Below are 19,401 nucleotides of genomic sequence, written 5' to 3'. Positions count from 1 at the left end.
TCTTCCGCCCTTTCTTCTCCCCTTCCTGTCCTCTTGCCTCTCCTCCGCTGGCACCTCCTTCCGGTAATCCTACCCTCGCCAAACATGGCGGCAGTACAGCCTCTTCCGCCCTTTCCTCTCCTTTTCCTGTCCTCTTGCCTCTCCTCCGCTGGCACCTCCTTCCGGTAATCCTACCCTCGCCAAACATGGCGGCAGCACAGCTTTTCCGCCCGTTTCCATCCCCTTCCTGTGCTCATGCCTCTCCTCCGGTGGCACGTCCTTCCGGTACCCCCTGCCCTCGCCCAACATGGCGGCAGCACAGCCTCTTCCGCCCTTCCGAACTAGGAGTGCAGAAAAAGGTGAAACTGCCATGAAAAGGAGAGGAGGAGTGTGTGAGAGTGAGAGTGAGACAGGGAGCATCCTAGTAGAGATGGAAGGGGAACCCAAGGGTCATCTAGTCCAACCCTCTGCAAAGAAGCTCAGAGCTACAATTCCCAGGTCTTCTTTGGGAATCCTATGGGAAGTAAGAGTTTCTACATTCATGAGCATTCACTTAGAGTGCGCTCATGTTTTTACTTTTTATTGAAAGCGGCCACTAGTGACTTGGGTGGAGTATAAATAATAAAATTATATTGCTAATTTAACCCTAACCCTAAGTAATAAAATTAAATTTCTCCTTCTGCTGTTCTTCTCTTACCGTAACTCAACCCCAACTCTAACTCCTAATCCTATTCTAACTCAAACCCAACTCTCACTGTAACCCTCTGCTTCTTTATGATTTGTTTCTGTGTTTCTGGTGTTTTGGCTTGGTTATGTCATAAAATTGAAGAAATACCACCAGAAGCACAAAAACCAAGAAATATTCCCAAAATGAGGCAAAACCAGGAGACATGAAAACCAAGCCAAATGAATGGAAAAGAAACAATCTCACCCAAAACCGCAGAACCATTCAAAGTAAAAGAAGCAAAACAATTAAATGCAAAAAAAAAAGCAAAACCACCCCAAATTAAACAAACCAGCAGAAAACAAAAAAGAAGCAGTAAAGCCACCAATTACAAAGCAAGGCCACAAGAAACTGGAAACCAGTTTTTAAAAAGCAAAACCAGAAACTCAACAAGCATGCAATTTATGGGAGTCCAAAAGCACTTCAAGCAACAGAAATTAACCAACATAGCATACTAGTTTTCACTTAGTCTTGGGTTTCTGGTGAATGTGCTTCGTTTGCAGCTGGCTTCATTTCTTTTCCATTGGTTTAGCTTGTTTTTTGGACTTTTGCTTTATTGCTTCTTTTGAGAAGTTTTCTTGTTTTTGCATTCTGGTGGTAATACTTTTGAATGCTTTGGGGGTTTCTGGTGAATCTGCTTTGTTTGGGATTTTAGTTGGCTTCTTTGCCAGTTTCCATTGATGTTGCTTTTACATGGTTCTTCTGCTTCTTTTCAGTAGGTTTTTGTGTTTTTAGTGGTTGACTTCATTGTTGGAATGGTCATTTCTGGTGGTTTTGCTTCATTTCTGGTGGTTTTCCTTTTATTCTTGGGATTATCAGATCTCATACAAATTAATATTCTCAAAGGTGCAAAACCCAAAAAACCTAGAAAGGAAGCAAACTCACCATCAATCCAGCACCCAATCTGTTATGTACTAACCTTGGATCCTAGAATGCAACAACAGATTGGTCTTTTCCTGCAGGCCAATCAGGCTCCAAGAGGGAAGCAGAGTTAGCCAGTCAGACGGTACTCATTGTGTAAATAATGTATATAAAAGCATGAGGTTGGGGGGCGGGGGCAATAAAGAGCATGAAATACATACAAGACTCTGAGTATATTTCACAATCGTAATTTATATAAAAGAATCTATGAAACGAAAACCACAGAAAAAATTCAACATAATCCCCAAAACAAACAAGAAACAACAGAAACAAACCACATCCACAAAAGATGAGAAAACCAGTTGAATAGAACCACAAGAAACCCACGCAGTAAACATCTCAGGGAAAAGCGAAATCACCCCACACCATGCAAAACTAAGGTTTAACTGGCTTTGGGGTTTCTGCGCAATTTACTTTTTCCCTCTTGTTGGGGGTTTCTGGTGGTATTTCTTCTGCTTCTCACATTTCTGCTTCTTTTCAATTGGTTTTGGGATTCTGGTGAATTTGGTAATGATTTGATTGAAGTCTCTGTCTGGCAATTTTCCTTTTTCATGAATTCCTTCCTTGTTGGGTTTCTGGTATCTCACTTTTGGTTTTCACATTTGTCAGGGCTGCCTCAGGTCCCAGCTCACAGAGGACCAACGCCAGTCCGTTGTTATATTAAATAGTCTTTATTAAAGTTCAGTCTCTCATTTACAGCCACGGCGCGCAGCTCTACGTCTTGAACCTAGACCGCCAAAGCTCCATCTGAATCTCCTCCCCCCAGGCACCAGTTCAAGACCCTAGCCTTGCTCCACCTCTTCCTCTGCTCCCTTTTCCTCTGGGTCCGCCTGTCCGTCGGGGCTTTCCCCTTTCTAGACTCTTCCGACACTGACTCTCCCGAGTCCTCCCTCTCCCTCCTGCGAGCTTTAGGACCTGGTTCCCAATCCTGGTTTCCTGCTGTCCCGCTCGCCTGCACATTTGAACATGGCGCGCGCGCCCAGCCTGCCACCTTCCTTCTGACCGTTATGCTGCTCCTGTCACTGCTCCCCTCTTCGGGAATGCTAGCTGGGCTTGACTCCTCCTCCCTGCTTGCTGGAGGAGACGTTGGCCCTGACCTATGGGACTCTTCCCCCCCACTACGCTCCGGTGGGGAAGCTGGTCCTGATTTCCAGCTACTGCTCTGGGAGTCTCCGCTGGCCCCCTGCTTCTGGTGTGTCCCCCCTGGGACCCCCCTTGCCCTGGCCATCGGCGCCCCCTTCTGGGAATCTTCTGATTCACTGGAGAGGCTCATGGAATCTCTCGGGTCACTGTCATTCTGCCCTCCGCTGCCCTCAGATTCCTCCCCTTCGCTCTCCATTTCCTCTCTCCCCTGTGCCTCTGCTCCTGAGCCCCTGACAACATTTCTCTTAGTTTTGCTACGTTTCAGGTAGTCTGCTTACTTTTGGGAATTATCCAGTTTCATAAAAATGAAGCAATATCATTAGAAGCTTAAAAAGCATGGGGAAAAACCCCCCAGGCACTAACCCTAACCCTGAACGTCCACCTATCCCCTGCCCTAGCCCTAACCCTAACCCTGACATTCTGGTCGTCCATCTTGGGGATAACAATCTGGTGAGGTAAATTCAGTTGAGATCACTAAATATCTCCATCAGCTGTGCTTCCTCATCCCTGAGCTTATCATAGTTTGGTTTGGAATGTTGTAGAGGTGCTTATGGAGTGGGGGCAGCCTTCCTAAGAAGGTGGATGGGCAAGACACAAAGCTAATCATTCTACAACGATGTTTGTGTTTGAAAATGTGGGTGCTTATATCCCTCATGGCAGAATTATGTTCTGTGCCCAACAGTTGTATAGACCTGGTGGTATGCATCTTTCTGATTTGGGTTGTGACATCTTTCTGATTTGGGTTGGGTTCTTAAGGATCTGCAAAGAGCTCTGTTTGAGCACTTGTGTGTTTGTGGGTGGAGGTGAACAAGCACACCTGCCCAGACAATTTGATTTGGTTACATTGGTCGAATCTGACTAGTTTTGCCGATCCTCAAGTTGTTATATTTAATAAATACAACCTATTTATCCACTTTTGGTTGTCTTGACTCTTCCTCCTGATGTGCTAGGAACCACTCCGTTTGGGGGGCACTGCAAAACATGCGGTTTTTACTGCAAACATTTTGCCAGACTTTGGCCTTGATTTGGAGTGAATCAGGCAATGTTGGGTTTTGGGGTGACCTTATGACCCCTGTCACTTACTTGGTTTGTCGGGCAAAATGCTAAAAAAATTCTACAATGTCTGGCAAAATGCTACAAAACTTTTGCCAGACTTTGGCACCAGTTTGGAGTGAACCGGACAATGATGGGTTTTTGATATTAATTATGAACCCCGGTTTGATGTATCAATTACTCTGTTTATGGGGTGTTACAAAATGTGGGGGTTTTGCTGCAAAACTTTTACCAAACATTAGTTTTGATGGGATCCCAGATTTGGGGGTTTGTAGTTAAATGAAGCATTCTTTCAGTGCTTCTCGGGAAATGTGCAGTTTCCGTCAGATCAAACTAATACTACTGGATAAAATTATATGGTTGTTGATTATCAGACAGTTCTCCCATTTATCAAGGAAAACGTCTGTTATGGGTGGCTTTTGCTTGGTGTGTGTGACTGTTGACAGACAGATTTGAAAAGGAACACAGCTTCCTCTGTTTGTCTCACAGTAACTTACTGGCCTTTTTGATTATGCAGTCGGCTCGCCCAACACTTCCAGTTGGATTCAGAGGACAGGAAATGATTCTGCTAAAGGCTTTCTGTGAATATACGGGTAATTCCAGTTGATTTGATTTAATGGTCACATAAAGGCACTTTCTTTGGTTATAAAATGATGTTGTGAGTCTTATATCTGAGCAGTCAATAAACTCCCTCCCCCACAGAAACGCTTGTCTTCTTCTTCTGCTTGGCATCCATACAGTACTTACATGTTTGTAAGAAAGACTAACCCCACCCCGAACCCCACCTCCAGCTTTCATCTTATTATTCTAGTGCAGTGTTTCCCAACCGGTGTTCCGCGGCACACTAATGTGCCGCGAGACCTTGCCTGGTGTGCCGTGGGAGGGAGGCGGGCGAGTCAGGCGGCGAGAGGCGGGGCGGCGGCGGCGAGGATCCGCGTCGAGCCGGGGGCGGCTCCGCGGTGGTGGTGCCGAGGTTTCTCTCTCCATTCTCCCCTCACACACACACACAGGAAATAACACAGGATCAGCTGACAGGACCCGGCCAATGGGGCGGCGGCGGGGCAGCGCGCGCAAAAGGGAGGAGCGCAAGACAGCGGACGAGGAGGAGGCCGGCATGTCCGGGCAGCAGCAGCAACAACAGCAGCAGCAACTCCCGGCGACGGCTCCTCAAGCCCCGGGCAACCCTACTCCCGCACTGGCCTCGGCCGCCCTCCTGCTCCACCCGCCTCCCCCGCCGCCGCCGGCCACCTCGGCCCCGCCGCCGCCCCCTCCTCCGCCCGCTATCGCCACCACCACCACAACAGCCGCCGCCGCCTCAGCTGGGCCCATGCCTGCTGGGAGCGGCGGCGGCAGCAGCAGCAGCAGCGCCCCGGCGCCCTTCCCTCACGGCGGCGACCCGGCCCTCCTGGTTCGGGAGGCGGGCGCGAAAGCCCCACCCCTCGGCGCTCGCCAGCTCCGCGCGTGTCCTTGCCTGGGCGAAGGTGCTTCTTGGACGGGAGGCTGCGGCGACCAAAGACCCCGGCGGCTGGCAGGAGGAAGCGGAGGAGGAGCGGGAGGCTGACCCCGAACTCGTGGGAGGAGGCGAGAGAGAGAAGGCGCTTGGGCAGCCACCCCAAGCCGGCGCACGCGGGCGCCCCTTTGGAGCTGCCCACCTGAGCGCACGGGACAGGAGCGGCGATTTGATTCGCGCCAGGCCACGCTTGCTGCGGAGGGAGGAGGAGAGCGGCGCCTTCCAGCCTCGTCTCGCTTCGTGACAGCGCCGACCGAGCCTGAGAGGGAGCAGATCCGAGGGGGATCTCCCCCACCCAGCCACCCCCTCGCCGCCCGCCCTGCTCCTGTCGTGGCAGCTGACGAGCCGACTCGCCCTGACCTGCGGGGTCCCCCACGCCGCCTCCGCTCACGGCGGCGACCCGGCCCTGAACGAGCAGGAGAAGGAGCTCAAGCGGCGCCTCAAGCGGCTCTACCCGGCCGTGGACGAGCAGGAGGAGGAGTTGGAGGAGTCCCTCAGTCCCTCGCTTTGCTGCCTCCTCCCCCCCACCCCCAAAGCTTGGAGGTTCCCCGGCAAGGGGGAGGGGAAAAAATTGAAACTTACACTTTCGTGTGTCCCTCCCGGCGTGACGCTGCGCGCTGACGTCACGGGGCTGTAATGGTGGTGTGCCTCGAGATTTTTTTCATCAATCAAGTGTGCCTTTGCCCAAAAAAGGTTGGGAAACACTGTTCTAGTGACTAGTCAGTGTTCATAGCAACACTTGCTTTTGTTCCTAGACAAACTGCCCTGAAAGACAGTTACTATGAACTACATGTGTCTTAGACAGGGCAGTTTGTCTAGGAACAAAAGCAAGTGTTGCTATGAACACTGACTAGTCACTAGAACAGTGTTTCCCAACCGGTGTTCCGCGGCACACTAGTGTGCTGCGAGACGTTGCCTGGTGTGCCGCGGGAAAAATTGGCGGGGGGTGGGGATAAAGGGGAAAAAATTATTCCCCCATCGCCAGGCGTGGGGCTGGGGCGGGGGAAGCCCGAGCTTCCCCCTCCCCCAGAACGGGACCCAGAGCCATGCCGAAGCTGCGCGCAGCTTTGGCATCGCTCTGGGAGCTTGCGGGGCTGGGGGAGGAGGAAGCCCTCCGCCAGCCTCCAAACCATGTCGGGAGACAGCGGGATGGCGCGCTGCGCCTCTCCCGCTGTCCCCCGAGTTTGCAGGGCTGGCGATGGGGAGGAGCAGGCTTCTCCCCCCGCCAGCCTTCCAGCCAAGTCGGGAGGCAGCGGCAAGGGCGCGCTGCGCCTCTCCCGCTGTCCCCCGAGTTTGCAGGGCTGGCGATGGGGAGGAGCAGGCTTCTCCCCCCGCCAGCCTTCCAGCCAAGTCGGGGGGCAGCGGCAAGGGCGCGCTGCGCCTCTCCCGCTGTCCCCTGAGTTTGCGGGGCTGGCGATGGGGAGGAGCAGGCTTCTCCCCCCGCCAGCCTTCCAGCCAAGTCGGGGGGCAGCGGCAAGGGCGTGCCGCGTTTGTCCGCTGTCCCGGACGGCTTTCAAAAGCCTGCCTTCAAAAGCCGTCCAGGACAGCGGAGAAACGCGCTGCATTTCTCCGCTCTCCCGGGAAGGCAGGCAGGGGGGACCAAAGGCTTTCGCCCCCACCCGCCTTCAGAAGAGGTCAAGGACCTTCAAAAGCCATCCGGGACAGCGGAGAAACGCGCTGCCTTTCTCCGCTCTCCCGGGAAGGCAGGCAGGGGGGAGCAAAGACTTTCGCCCCCGCCCACCTTCAGAAGAGGTCCAGGACCTCTTCTGAAGGCGGGCGGGGGGCGAAAATCTTTGTCCCCCCTGCCTGCCTTCCCAGGGGCTTTTAAATTGCCCCGGACAGCGGAGAAGTCCTCCGCTGTCCCGGGCGATTTTAAAATGCCGCCCGCCAGCATTTTAAGATTGCCCCGGACAGCGGAGAAGTCCTCCGCTGTCCCGGGGTTTTTTAAAATGCTGGGGGTGGGAAGAAAAGCCCTTGTCCCCCCCCCCAGCCTTCAGAAGAGGTCGGGGGACAGACTGTCCCCGGACCTGGTCTGAAGGCGGTTTCCCTAGGAACGCATTAATTGATTTTCAATGCATTCCTATGGGAAACCGTGCATCGCAAGACGAAAAACTCGCAAGACGAAGAGACTTGCGGAACGAATTAATTTCGTCTTGCGAGGCACCACTGTATCCGGAGAGGCGGCCTTCAGGCGAGTTTTAATTTTAATTTTCCTTCTCCCACTTAATGCCCCACGCTCGCCCAAGCAGCTTGCAGTCCTCGGTAACCACGGCGACCCGAGGGAGGGGAGGGAACAGGGAAGTCGAGGGCGGCGGCGAGCCGCGATGACGTCAGTGGGCCGCGCCGCCTCGCCCTGGCACGGTGTGAGAGCCCCGGCTAGTGGTGCGAGCTTCAGAATAAGTGGGATCCGCGTGCGCGAGACCGAGATGGCGGGTAAGGAGCTCAGCCCTGGGCAGGAGGAAGCGGGGCCGCGCGTGCGGGCCACATCCCCACAGAGAGCGAGCCTCCCCCGGCCCACCACTCCGGGCAGGTCCACTCGCATGAGGGGGCGGCGATGGCGACGGCCGGCAGCTTGCCTGCAATGCCATCCCTCGAGCAGGCGAGGAGCCCGGAGGCTACCAGATGCGAGTCCTCTTTCCCACCCTGCTCGGGAGTCCAGAGCACTTGGTCGCATTCAGGATCTAGAGTGGGGAAGCGGGGCGTGTGTCTGGGCTGGACACATTGGGCTGCCTGTGCCGCTCGACCTGCGGGGAGAAATCAGGGTGGGAGTCATGACCGCTGTCCGGGGCAATCTTAAAATGCTGGCGGGCGGCATTTTAAAATCGCCCGGGACAGCGGAGGACTTCTCCGCTGTCCGGGGCAATTTAAAAGCCCCTGGGAAGGCAGGCAGGGGGGACAAAGCCCCTGGGAAGGCAGGCAGGGGGGACCTCTTCTGAAGGTGGGCGGGGGCGAAAGTCTTTGCTCCCCCCTGCCTGCCTTCCCGGGAGAGCGGAGAAAGGCAGCGCGTTTCTCCGCTGTCCCGGATGGCTTTTGAAGGTCCTTGACCTCTTCTGAAGGCGGGCGGGGGCGAAAGCCTTTGGTCCCCCCTGCCTGCCTTCCCGGGAGAGCGGAGAAATGCAGCGCGTTTCTCCGCTGTCCTGGACGGCTTTTGAAGGCAGGCTTTTGAAAGCCGTCCGGGACAGCAGACAAACGCGGCGCGCCCTTGCCGCTGCCCCCCGACTTGGCTGGAAGGCTGGCGGGGGGAGAAGCCTGCTCCTCCCCATCGCCAGCCCTGCAAACTCGGGGGACAGCGGGAGAGGCGCAGCGCGCCCTTGCCGCTGCATCCCGACTTGGCTGGAAGGCTGGCGGGGGGAGAAGCCTGCTCCTCCCCATCGCCAGCCCTGCAAACTTCGGGGGACAGCGGGAGAGGCGCAGCGCGCCATCCCGCTGTCTCCCGACATGGTTTGGAGGCTGGCGGAGGGCTTCCTCCTCCCCCAGCCCCGCAAGCTCCCAGAGCGATGCCAAAGCTGCGCGCAGCTTCGGCATGGCTCTGGGTCCCGTTCTGGGGGAGGGGGAAGCTCGGGCTTCCCCCGCCCCAGCCCCACGCCTGGCGATGGGGGAATAATTTTTCCCCCTTTATCCCCCCCCCGCCAATTTTTCCCGCGGCACACCAGGCAACGTCTCGCGGCACACTAGTGTGCCACGGAACACCGGTTGGGAAACACTGTTCTAGTGACTAGTCAGTGTTCATAGCAACACTTGCTTTTGTTCCTAGACAAACTGCCCTGTCTAAGACACATGTAGTTCATAGTAACTGTCTTTCAGGGCAGTTTGTCTAGGAACAAAAGCAAGTGTTGCTATGAACACTGACTAGTCACTAGAACAGTGTTTCCCAACCTTTTTTGGGCAAAGGCACACTTGATTGATGAAAAAAATCTCGAGGCACACCACCATTACAGCCCCGTGACGTCAGCGCGCAGCGTCACGCCGGGAGGGACACACGAAAGTGTAAGTTTCAATTTTTTCCCCTCCCCCTTGCCGGGGAACCTCCAAGCTTTGGGGGTGGGGGAGGAGGAGGCAGCAAAGCGAGGGACTCCTCCAACTCCTCCTCCTGCTCGTCCACGGCCGGGTAGAGCCGCTTGAGGCGCCGCTTGAGCTCCTTCTCCTGCTCGTTCAGGGCCGGGTCGCCGCCGTGAGTGGAGGCAGCGTGGGGGACCCTGCAGGTCAGGGCGAGTCGGCTCGTCAGCTGCCACGACAGGAGCAGGGCGGGCGGCGAGGGGGTGGCTGGGTGGGGGAGATCCCCCTCGGATCTGCTCCCTCTCAGGCTCGGTCGGCGCTGTCACGAAGCGAGACGAGGCTGGAAGGCGCCGCTCTCCTCCTCCCTCCGCAGCAAGCGTGGCCTGGCGCGAATCAAATCGCCGCTCCTGTCCCGTGCGCTCAGGTGGGCAGCTCCAAAGGGGCGCCCGCGTGCGCCGGCTTGGGGTGGCTGCCCAAGCGCCTTCTCTCTCTCGCCTCCTCCCACGAGTTCGGGGTCGGCCTCCCGCTCCTCCTCCGCTTCCTCCTGCCAGCCGCCGGGGTCTTTGGTCGCCGCAGCCTCCCGTCCAAGAAGCACCTTCGCCCAGGCAAGGACGCGCGCGGAGCTGGCGAGCGCCGAGGGGTGGGGCTTTCGCGCCCGCCTCCCGAACCAGGAGGGCCGGGTCGCCGCCGTGAGGGAAGGGCGCCGGGGCGCTGCTGCTGCTGCTGCCGCCGCCGCTCCCAGCAGGCATGGGCCCAGCTGAGGCGGCGGCGGCTGTTGTGGTGGTGGTGGCGATAGCGGGCGGAGGAGGGGGCGGCGGCGGGGCCGAGGTGGCCGGCAGCGGCGGGGGAGGCGGCGGCAGGTGGAGCAGGAGGGCGGCCGAGGCCAGTGAGGGAGTAGGGTTGCCCGGGGCTTGAGGAGCCGTCGCCGGGAGTTGCTGCTGCTGTTGTTGCTGCTGCTGCCCGGACATGCCGGCCTCCTCCTCGTCCGCTGTCTCGCGCTCCTCCCTTTTGCGCGCGCTGCCCCGCCGCCGCCCCATTGGCCGGGTCCTGTCAGCTGATCCTGTGTTATTTCCTGTGTGTGTGTGTGAGGGGAGAATGGAGAGAGAAACCTCGGCACCACCACCGCGGAGCCGCCCCCGGCTCGACGCGGATCCTCGCCGCCGCCGCCCCGCCTCTCGCCGCCCGACTCGCCCGCCTCCCTCCCACGGCACACCAGGCAAGGTCTCGCGGCACATTAGTGTGCCGCGGAACACCGGTTGGGAAACACTGCCTTAGAGAATAAAAAACTGAGGCAAATTTCCAGTCTAAACAGGCTACACAAAAAGAAACAGCAGCGATTCTTTATGTTTGACTTGTGCTTGAGCGCCTGATATCTCAGAAAATCAACACCAGTGTTGGGGTGGGTGGGTCAGGGCATTTCCAAAATGTTATGATAGATGGAGCCATGGATGTGGCCAAGGGGGGCCAACTAAATAAAAATACATAGCTAACTGAGGTTCTGACCCCCTAACAAAAGGCCTGCCTCCACTAACAAAAATCCTGGCTACGCCCATGGATGAAGCCAACTACAGTAACTCTGGTTTTGTCCCCACCCAGAAGTGTAGCATGTGTGGGCCGTGGGGGCACAAATTTATGTCAGGGGGCACAAACAGGTGCCCCCACAGCAGGCTCCCTCATTGGTGCCTGGCTCCACGTGAGAAGGAGCTGACCTAAGCTGCTGTGCTTCTGCTGGCCACAGCTCTGTCCTTAGGTTAGGCCTGACCCAGGGAAGAGAGCAGGAGGGTGGGTGGCTGCAGTGCACCTCGCTCCCAGTCACAGCAGCAGCTCCGCCTCCGGGTCATGTCTGACCTGGCGCACTCAAGGAGCCTGAGCAGCAGCTTCCCTGCCCCTCTCCTCCCCTGGACAGGGGCATGTGGGGCATGCCCCTCCCCCCTTGTTGAGTTCTGCAAAGGCAGCCCTGAGACTGAGGAGGAAGGAGCTCACTGCTCATGCCAACCCTAGAGAGGATGTAAGAAAGAAGCAGGCTGTTGGAGGACAGCCAAGAAACAATTGAGCTTGGTGGAGCAGTGCCCCAGTCCCCCTTAAGGACGAGCCTCCACTGACAGGGAGCAAGAAGGAATTTGAAGTGGGGAACTACAATATTGGCATGGGAACTACAATAGCTCAATGTTGCAATTTGTCTACCCTACTTAATATTTACCATTAAGGAAAGTATAAAGTCATGGAGTAAATCCTTTCAGGTTGTTGATGTGAAGCAGCAGACCTCAATCTGATACTGCAAATGTTATAGAATTATTGAATATTCAGAAGTATACCTCTCCACCACTCCTTAGTCAGGCTAGTTTTGGGCATTTATGGCAAGATTATCCCAAGTGGAAAGGAATAATGTATTTTCACTGTTATGTATTCAGTGGTCTGTCTTTGCTTCCCATTGTCTCAGGAATTGGGTAATTACCATCTCAAAGGAATGGCCAGACTACCAGGAAAGGCAATCAGATAAGGCATTATCAGATAACCTGGCAGACAGGAAAAACAACATTCAAATTTCTATTGTAGAAATTTTCCTTTTCTGTGATGTAGGTATGATGTTTGTGGGGGTGGTCTTGAGCTCCAGGGAAGGGAATTTCAAAATGGCAAGCACACATTGTTTGCGGTCCTCCTCCTCTCTCCTGCGTGTGGGGGGAGCACCCTGTTGCAACAGTTTAATAAAGATCAGGCTTACTAGCTGCTTTGCTTCTCAATATTCTCTGGTTGGCCTCTGTTATTTTCTCCTACCGATGGAGAACCTACAAGGTTCTCCAATACATAAAGGAATAAGGGCAGATTTTGTTTACAACAACACAAAGCCATCTGAAACTGTCAAATAAACTGCAAGAGCAGCAATGGAAAATTGCTTTCACACACTAAAAGTTCCCTGCAACTAGAAAGCCAGCAAAGCAGGGGAAAGGCTAGCTTTTTTAATTGACAAGTACCTTCTCTATGATGTGCTAGGCTTTGGTTTTTACGCATAGAAGTGTTATTCCTCACCTGTAGCTTGAGGTAGTATGGTCCATTTGGCCACCTCATTCTGCTGCATATGGAGAGTGCTGGAATTTTTAATTCTTAAGGAAACATTGTGTCTATTTTTCCCACATGAGATGTTTCTTTACTTATATCAATAATGTTATGAAAGACTTCAAGCTGATTAGCACTTGGTGGCTGTGAAGCTTTAAATACAAAACAGACACATAGTGAAAGGATTTCTACACACTGAATTTTTTTTTTATTTCACAGAGCAATTGCTTTCAGCTTTGCAGAGGAGCCCGTAGTATCCAAACTACAGTACTTCCGTGAGAGCTGTGAAGCAGAGCTCCCTCCACTGGCTCTGCTGTGACAGGACAGCTCCCTCAGGCCTCCTCTCCCCACAACTGTTATCTGGGGCAGCCATCAGTGGGAGAGCTTTGCTGGAGGTCCAGCTCCTTCAGGCACCTCCAGCCCCTGAACTGTGCCAGCTGGTCAACATAGGAACAACTGTTTAGTGATTTGTGACTGAGATTTGATATTCCTCTTCCCTCCGTGCCCCCTTTGCCTGTGGGTAGGGACCATCTTGCTTTGATTGCATTTAAGTTGTCTGGTGGCCTTGTTGGCTGAACAGCGAGGCACAAATGTTCCAAATAAATAAATCTCTATACACAGTATAGAAAATTAGTGATCTTTGTAATGTGTGATTTTGTAGTACTACTTTGTAGTAGGGTGGCCAGATACCACATAGTATTTGAGCAAGAACAGAAGACCAAATAAGTGAATAAGGCTAAAACCGGAGTGGGGGGTTGGGGGTGCAAATGTGATTTACAAATTATAGAATCATAGAATCATAGAATCATAGAGTTGGAATAGACCACAAGGGCCATTGAGTCCAACCCCCTGCCAAGCAGGAAACACCATCAGAGCACTCCTGACATATGGTTGTCAAGCCTCTGCTTAAAGACCTCCAAAGAAGGAGACTCCAGGACTTCCGGGTTAGCGCGATCGGCTAATGGCGGATTCCCTCCGAGCTCCGGAGGGAATCTGCTCGGTGGGGGCTGGGTCTTGCCGTGCCGGCGACACGGGGACCCTTAAAAACCACGGGCGCGAATGCTCGTGGACGTGGTGACTCAGCGGGCACCGTTAGCGCCCTCCCGATTCACGAAGGAGCCTTTTTAAAGGCTACGGAACGGGTGCCGGGGAGCGGTGTGGTGCTGTGAGTCCTCTGCTTCCCCTGCCGAGTGAAGCCGCATGCCATTTGCCGGAGAGCGCTGGCTTCTTCCTTTTAAAATTCGGACTCAAAATCAACAACCCGTGAGTAATTTGGAACTGAATTTAAATTACTTCATTTTGGATTTGGTACGAGCGGGGGAGGTGAAAAGAGGAGGTCCATCTCCCCCCCATTGTAAACAGTTTAACAGCAAGGAACTGCCAACTAAGGTTGTGAGAAGAGTTGTTTGCGACGTTTTGGTGACATATTAATTCCACGGATTTAAAGAGACTAAGATATTGTGCTGGAGGGCAAGAGTTTATGTGTTTGGATCAAGTACCACTTTTCCCGGACCGGGAGTAACCCGTGAGAAGAGCCTGTTGAGGATTTACAGGAAGCTTTTGACAGCTGTCAAATTAGCTGTCAAAGCTCGAAAAAACTGAAAGTTCTAATTCTAGCCGGTTATTTTGTTATAAAGTTACAAAGACTGTTATAAAGACTGTTACAAACAAAATTGACTTTTGGTTCGGAAGTGAAAGGAATACTAAGTAACTAGAATCCCTCTAGAGGGGATTCACGGACATTACAAGAATGGAGATTGGTCGGGAAATACGAGCTGAGTTGCAAGAGCTGGTCGTTCTCGTGGGAAAGCTGCGAGAGATCTATGAGCAAGGTCATGTTTTGTCTACAAGCCCTACAAAGTCGAAATCAACAGAAAATGTAGCTATTGAGATGGAAAAGGGCTTGATGCTCAAAACATGGGCAGCCGGACAAGAAAAGAAACCAAAAGCTGGACAAGAAAAGAAATTAAAGAAGGAAAAGGAGGAAATGATACTTGCTAAACAAGGGGCGACCGAAAAGATACAGAAGACAAAGGAAAGTCGAAGATCTACCAAGATGATTTTGAACCCGACCAGAGTGATAGCTGGGCTAGTTGGGATGTATGAACTTAAGAAACAGAATTGGAGCTTCACCTTTGAACAACTAGCCCTGGCTGAAAGAATTACTGCGAGGAATGAGAAAGTCCTTTATCGAATTTGGGGATTTAATACAAGAGATTTCCAAAGAAGCCGGCCGAGAGGGACTGAAAAGGACTTGAGAGCCTCGGACGTAAGGGCACCAGGCTAAAAGATAGATTAATGGCTCTTGGTTTGGGGCTGAAACCGGGGAGGGAAAAGGAGGGTGTGGGAGCCCAAAGGGGGCCTGTTTCATTATGCAGTGTTTAAAATGTTTTTTACGTCAATTATTATTTCTAAAATGGGGAATTCGTGGATGGGAACCAGGGACAACCTTAGGAATAGTACTCTTTTTTGCTATTTCTTTCTTCTTTTCTGTTTTCTGTACTCTTTTGCCTTTTCATCTTTTCATACAACTTAAAAGTTACTGTTTAAATTGATGTAATATAATGAAACAATGGTTAAAATTGATTATAAAGAAGTGTATTAATAATATACGGTTATGACACTGTCAGGGGCTCAGGGGCAGAACCACAGGGGAAAGAGCAGTTGGAGAGCGAAGGGGAGGAATCTGAGGGGAGCTTAGGAGGGTATGACAGTGACCCGAGAGATTCCATGAGTCTCTCTCTTCAACGGTCTAAAGTTACAGACGTAGGGATGCGCGCCACGGATGTAAAACCAACAATGAACTTCAATAAAGACCTTTGTATATAAAGAGACACTGGCGTTGGTCCTTTGTGAGCTGGGACCTGAGGCACCCCTGACAGACACTAAGGTTAAAAATTTGCTGGACAAAATAGTGGAAGTGGAATACAAGAAGGGGAGGTGTGGGGAAGTCAAGATAAGATGTCACTGAAAAGGAGGTTTAAAAGGTGGAATTTTTGTTCGTTTTTTCCCCCTTTTATTATGATGGTGTGTGCTTTCTATGTTTTTTTGATATATGCTTTGTACTTTTTGGAAATGATAATAAATATTATTTAAAAAAAAAACAAAGAAGGAGACTCCACCACACTCCTTGGCAGCAAATTCCACTGTCGAACAGCTCTTACTGTCAGGAAGTTCTTCCTAATGTTTAGGTGGAATCTTCTTTCTTGTAGTTTGAATCTATTGCTCCGTGTCTGCTTCTCTGGAGCAGCAGAAAACAACCTTTCTCCCTTCTCTATATGACATCCTTTTATATATTTGAACATGGCTATCATATCACCCCTTAACCTCCTCTTCTCCAGGCTAAACATGCCCAGCTCCCTTAGCCATTCCTCATAAGGCATCGTTTCCAGGCCTTTGACCATTTCGGTTGCCCTCCTCTGGACACGTTCCAGTTTGTCAGTGTCCTTCTTGAACTGTGGTGCCCAGAACTGGACACAGTACTCCAGGTGAGGTCTGACCAGAGCAGAATACAGTGGCACTATTACTTCCCTTGATCTAGATGCTATACTCCTATTGATGCAGCCCAGAATTGCATTGGCTTTTTTAGCTGCCGCGTCACACTGTTGGCTCATGTCAAGTTTGTGGTCAACCAAGACTCCTAGATCCTTTTCACATGTACTGCTCTCAAGCCAGGTGTCCCCCATCTTGTATTTGTGCCTCTCATTTTTTTTGCCCAAGTGCAATACTTTACATTTCTCCCTGTTAAAGTTCATCTTGTTTGTTTTGGCCCAGTTCTCTAATCTGTCAAGGTCGTTTTGAAGTGTGATCCTGTCCTCTGGGGTGTTGGCCACCCCTCCCAGTTTGGTGTCATCTGCAAATTTGATCAGGATGCCCTTGAGTCCATCATCCAAGTCGTTGATAAAGATATTGAATAAGACCGGGCCCAAGACAGAACCCTGTGGCACCCCACTAGTCACTCTTCTCCAGGATGAAGAGAAACCTTTGGGTTCGTTCGGTCAGTCAGCCAGTTACAAATCCACTGAGTGGTAGCATAGTCAAGACCGCATTTTACCAGCTTCTCTACAAGAATATCATGGGGCACCTTGTCGAATGCCTTGCTGAAATCAAGGTAGGCTACATCCACTGCGTTCCCTTCATCTACCAGGCTTGTAATTCTGTCAAAAAACGAGATCAGGTTAGTCTGACATGACTTATTTTTCAGAAATCCATGCTGACTATTGGTGATCACAGCATTCCTGTCTAGGTGCTCACAGACTGTTTGCTTAATGATCTGCTCCAGAATCTTCCCTGGTATTGATGTCAGACTGACTGGGTGATAATTATTTGGGTCCTCTCTTTTCCCCTTTTTGAAAATAGGGACAACATTTGCCCTCCTCTAGTCTGCCGGGACATCGCCTGTTCTCCAGGTATTCTCAAAGATGACTGCCAGTGGTTCTGAGATCACATCTGCCAGTTCTTTTAATACTCTTGGATGCAGTTCATCTGGCCCTGGAGACTTGAATACATCTAAACTAGTTATTCTGGGCTGTGTTTCCTCGGCTGAATCATTTGCTCCAAATTCTTCAGGTCGGGCATTGTTTTCTTTATCGGAGAAGATTGAGGCAAAGAAGGCATTGAGGAGTTCAGCCCTTTCTGTGTCCCCTGTTTGCATTTCACCATCTTCTCCTCTGAGTGACCCCACTGTTTCTTTGTTCTTCCTTTTGCTACGGACATACCCATAATAGCCTTTTTTGTTGCTTTTAACCTCTCTAGCAAGCCTGAGTTCATTCTGTGCTTTAGCTTTTCTGACTTTCTGTCTACATGTGCTGGCTATTTGTTTGAATTCCTCTTTGGTCGTTTGCCCCTTTTCCATTTTTTGTACACATCCTTTTTTAATCTTAACTCAGTTAAAAGTTCTTTAGATAGCCACCCTGGCTTCTTTAGGCACCTTCCATCTTTCCGTCTCATTGGTATTGCCTGAAGTTGTGCTTTTACTATCTCCCTCTTAACAGACTCCCAGCCATCATGAACTCCCTTTCCTTTTAGTATTACTGTCCATGGGATCTCACCCAGCACTTCCCTAAGTTTTATGAAGTCGGCTTTCTTAAAGTCAAGAAATTGAGTCCTAGTATGCTTGGCTGCTCCTTTCCGCTGTATAGTAAACTTCAGAAGAGCATGATCACTCGCGCCTAATGATCCTTCCACTTCTACCCCACTAACCAGGTCATCAACATTGGTTAGGACCAGATCTAAAATGGCTGTTCCTCTTGTTGCTTCTCCCACTTTCTGGACAATGAAGTTGTCTGCAAGGCCAGTGAGGAATCTGTTTGACCGTATGCTCTTGGCTGAGTTTGACATCCAACAAATAACCGGGTAATTGAAGTCCCCCATTACTACTATCTCCCTTCCTTTTGCATGCTTGGCCATCTGTTCCAGGAAGGCATCATCTATGTCCTCCGTTTGGCTTGGGGATCTATAGTAAACTCCCACAATGAGGTCTCTGTTATAGAAATAGATTGTATCCCTCCATTATTACATTCCAATCGTGGGACTTATCCCACCAGGTTTCAGTGATTCCTATTATGTCATATTTAGTTTGCTGTACCAAGAGCTCAAGCTCATCTTGTTAATTTCCCATGCTTTGCGCATTAGTGTACAGACATTGAAGTCCATTAATCATTCCCCCGTGTCTCTTATTTAAGGATTTTTTCCTCCCACCACTAGGTCTGCGTGCTGTTTGCTCCATTTGGTCTATGACATTTGGATGATCATTTTCATCAATTGATAGACTCCTACCTTCAGGAGCACTGTCTCCCTCCCCCACATTAGTCAGTTTAAAGCCCTCCTGATGAGGTTTCTGAGATTTTTGGCAAAAACATTCCTCCCAACCGTTGTGAGGTGCAGCCCATCGCTTGCCAGAAGTCCATCTTCAAGAAACTGCAGTCCGTGATCTAAGAATCCAAACCGTTCCTGTTTACACCATTTGCGAAGCCAGCTGTTCACTTCCACTATTTTTCCCTCTCTCCCTGGGCCACGTCGTTCAACTGGGAGGACAGATGAGATGACAATTTGTGCATTTAATTGCTTCAATTTCCTGCTCAGAGCCTTGTAGTCTCTTTTGATCTTCTGGAGGCTATTGCTTGCAGTGTCATTGGTTCCCACATGAACCATGAGGAAGAGGTATTTGTCAGTGGGTTTTATGATTCCTTGCAGTCGTTCAGTTACATCTTGGATCTTAGCCCCAGGGAGACAGCACACCTCCTAAGACATCTTGTCAGGCCCACGGATCACTGCTTCTGTTCCCCTCAGTAGGGAATCCCCTATCACCACTACACGCCTCCTCTTAGGTTTAGTCGGGGTTCTTCCGTGAGCTGTCCGTTCCAAGGTCGCCTGCACATTCCCGGAGGACTGACTTTGCTGCTCATCTTCATATACCTGACCGACTGTAATGAGGGAGAGATCCTCAAATGGAGTCTGTTCTTCGTCTTCCATGCTAGGGGAGAGGACTTCAAAGCGATTGTGTATTTCTAAACAATCAGAGTGAACCCTGGGCCTCCTACTTCTTTGAGTCACGTTTCTCCATATATCTGGCACCTGTGTTGGTGAACTAGCCTCCTTCTCAGGGGTGTCCCCTGTCTCCTCCTTGGTGGAGACGGTGTTCTCTGTTGCTTCCAAGAAGAGCTCCAGCTCTCTAATTCTTTGGAGCGTAGCTACATGTTCCTCCAGTTGCTGGACTTTGTCTTCTAAGAGGGCAATCAACATACAATTGCTGCAGGTAAAGCTGCCTGCAACCTTTGGCAAGATGGCAAACATTGTGCAGGAACCGCAGGCGACTGCAGCTGTTCCCTCACCCTCCATCTTGAAAACGTGTCGTTGGGGGTGGCTACAGTGGTCCTCCATCTTAAAAAGCGTGAAGACAGGACAAATAACCCCCCCCAAAAAACCTAGGTCTCCCCCAACAAACGTTTGAGACTAGCTCCCCTAAATCTAAAAGATGGATCAAACTGCGCACGCCGCTGCCCTGCAAGCTCTGATAAGC

At 51.6% G+C, this 19,401-nt stretch overlaps 1 long non-coding RNA gene across 2 annotated transcripts; it reads left to right on the top strand.

Moving 5' to 3' along the window:
• Nucleotides 1–226: 226 nt before the first annotated feature.
• Nucleotides 227–13,017, top strand: LOC144328770 (uncharacterized). 2 transcript variants are annotated; one of them, XR_013394079.1, is made up of 2 exons: nt 227–338; nt 12,600–13,017. It is a non-coding gene; the product is annotated as an uncharacterized LOC144328770 (long non-coding RNA). The 2 variants fall into 2 exon arrangements; XR_013394080.1 differs by lacking the exon at nt 227–338 and adding an exon at nt 356–502.
• The last annotated feature ends 6,384 nt before the right edge of the window (nt 13,018–19,401 follow it).

The sequence above is a fragment of the Podarcis muralis genome, chromosome 8 (genome assembly GCF_964188315.1).
Source record: "Podarcis muralis chromosome 8, rPodMur119.hap1.1, whole genome shotgun sequence".
NCBI lineage: Eukaryota > Metazoa > Chordata > Lepidosauria > Squamata > Lacertidae > Podarcis > Podarcis muralis.
Note: the sequence above shows the minus strand (reverse complement) of the source record. Positions and strands in the feature narration are given on the sequence as shown.